We start from the raw sequence: 3,127 nt of genomic DNA, 5'->3' as shown, positions 1-3,127 counted from the left end.
GTAAGACATAAATTAGCAAGCTTCACATATTCTGACATTGAATCACACAACGTTGAGTTCTCAGCTATAGTTTTCCAAAGCCTTGTTACTGATCCCTCTTCGCGGGGGTTCTCCATTTTGCCATATTGTTCTTTCATAGTGTATGCAAAATGAGATAATTGCTCTCGAAGATGAGTTTCATCTAATATTCCATTTATAGTTACTCCATTCAATTCTCTGGATATGCAAAATTGTTTTATCAAAGTTAGCAAATTACTTCGAAAATTAGCTGCACTATTGAGGCTCCAATATTGAGGAAACACAATAGACATGGCTTCAAGTAGGTTGTCAGGAGGGAATCTGCTTCTAATTTGTAAGGAAAGATCATATGTAATTTTCTTCACAGAAGTTGTTACAGTCTCAACAATCTTGTCGAAATCTTCCCTTTTAACTCTTGCTAGTTGCTTCCTCAGGGTCGACCACGGCATACAAAGTGCATTGGTATCTCAACTCCCCATACATTGGCACATACCTCCTCGTCTGCACCGATTTGTAAAAAGTTATCAGGATTGTTCAAATCTGTGAGTGTTCGCCACTTAACAAATTTTTCATCAGATAGTGTTGGTTGATTTCGATAGAGATTGTCGAGGGTCATGCGTGTCATCATACACAGCGTAGCATATTCTGCAATATACAAAGCTCTTTTTTGGGCAACCTTCATAATATTCCTCATTTCCTCTAGCATGGGCAAAAGAACTGCTAAGGTTAAGAGTGTCTCTAAATTACTTAACTTGCGAAGAAGTTCAGGAAATTTTGGTTGATCTGATTCGTCATGAGTTGTGTGAAATAGTCCAATCAAGGATAGATATTCTGAAAACACTCGATGCGCTGGACCATCCAAAGAGATCCATTTGGTATCATTATCCTTGAGAAGCCTGTTCCCATTAGTTATTCCATCAACAAAGTGTTGAAATTCCATAAATCGCTTAGGACTTCAACAGAAGTGTGAGTAGAGCTCTCTGATTAAAATTTCAATTTTTTTTAACCGAAGCAAACTTGCTCACAATTCCAAAAGCTAGATTCATTCTATGAGCCATGCAGTGAATTGCAGTAATGTACGGTGCAAATGAAGTTTCAATCTTTGTACAAAGACCGTTCCTGTGACCTTGCATTACTAAAGCTCCATCTGCTCCAACACAAACCAATTTTTTGGCTATTGTCATGTCATCCATACCTTCATATTCAATTAAACTTCTCTTTACTAGTTGAAATAAATTTTCCGCTGTCACACTCTCCTTCATTTTAGCAACAGATAGTAGATGAGGTTGGCGGGTATGATTCTCTACAGTATAAACATGCATGCATACCCATGAAGTATTGTCTATTGCCGTAACTTTGTCTAAATAAAATGCAATAAAGTTTGACTCTCTTATTTTTTCCTTTACATCTTCTTTTTCAACCTCAGCAAGACAACTTGCCCATTCCCATCCACTGTTTACTGACTAGTGTCTATTAGGATAGTTAGGAACTTTCAAAAAGTGTAATAAACCACTAATTGATGGGAAATTTGTCATAGCACGCCCTCTGCTCAAAATATAAAAAACAACACTTAACTGAACAACTTTTCCTAGTTGTTCTATTTGCATTGCTTTTCCAAAAATAGCTTCAATAGAACCTTTAACTTCAGCAGGTTTCATCTGTATTTTCTCATGAAAATAACACTCTTCGTCATTCCTCACATGCTTACATGCCTCCTTTGTTTTCCATCTTATCACTGATTTTTCAACCCCGTCTATCATTTATTTTTCATACACTTTACCCATATGCTTATCTATGGTGTCAAATTTTAGCTACAACCTAATTTCCTTGTTATGTTTCCAAGTACAAATCTTACACTTGCATTCTATTAGAGGCTCGCTTTCAATTGGATTCTCCACTACTTTAATGAATAGATACTTTGATGCCCAATTAATTTGAAAATTCCTCACTGACATATCCCACTCCGGATCCTTTTTTGATTGTGGTTCACCCTTTTTTGATATGGCTTTTCTTTTCCCCTTCCGTACATTATCATCAATGGCATTATCACCCAAGTCAATTATATCATTCCGGCTAACTTGGGTATCTACCAGATAATCTTCTTCAAGATCATCCTGATTTGAGATATCACGTTCGCTACCATCTTCAACATGCGGTGTAGGTGGCAAATTTTGTACTTGTACTTGTGATGATGTACCTTCTTGATTTTCACCACAATCTTTTCCAATGCCAAAGTACGAAGACAATGTCCTGCTTTTTGTTGGCCTCTCCTGGCCTTCCCCACATTCAGGTTTCCTACCCCTCTTCCTGTTTGACATCTCCAATGAAATAAAGGCTACCAAAAAAATATCAATTTGTTGAAGAAGCAATAATAGACTATAATGTATAATATACCACTTCAAAAATATGATTGCTCACCTTTAGGTCACTAGCAGTCGCCAATGCAGTCAGTAACATTGATTTTCCTTGGTATGAAACTTTGCTATTGATCAGAATTCAGAGCCTAGAACCCACCAGATTGTGTTGAGATAGATCTGATCTTTGCATGTATTTATACCAATCCTTATATGGCGAATTCCGCGGGAATTTTATACGGTATAAAAATATTTGGTGAATCCCGCATAACTATAACATGACTTATGTAATTTTCGAGGTGATTATAGGTCGTCCAAATATGACTTAAGTAATTTTCGAGGCAATTATAGGTCGTCCAAATAATTGGCGAATACAGTATAGTTGGCGAAAGTTGGGGTGAATGGAGACACACGTTGGCAAGATGTCGGGCGAATTGGGTCCCCCTGGCTAACAAATCTTCACATGCCTATAGGCAAATTAAGGTCATCTATTAAGGCAAACTCGGAGAGTGTAGGCGAAAAAATTAAATTTATCATGTGTCCACCATATATTGTATTGGCAAAATCATCGCATAGAAACATTTAATTGCATAAAACATATGATGATCAGGCCGTGACTTTGACAGAAATTGATAATGTTCTGGTGACATGGCCACCCCCAGTCGGTACAAAATATTTGCCATTTCCGACATGGCCGACGTGAAAAATTTGCCATTGGCGAATATTCGCCACTAAAGTAATCTCTGTTCCATCCC

Source organism: Cryptomeria japonica, chromosome 3 (assembly GCF_030272615.1).
Source record: "Cryptomeria japonica chromosome 3, Sugi_1.0, whole genome shotgun sequence".
NCBI lineage: Eukaryota > Viridiplantae > Streptophyta > Pinopsida > Cupressales > Cupressaceae > Cryptomeria > Cryptomeria japonica.
The sequence above is the reverse complement of the archived record's forward strand: the minus strand, read 5'-3'. Positions refer to the sequence as shown.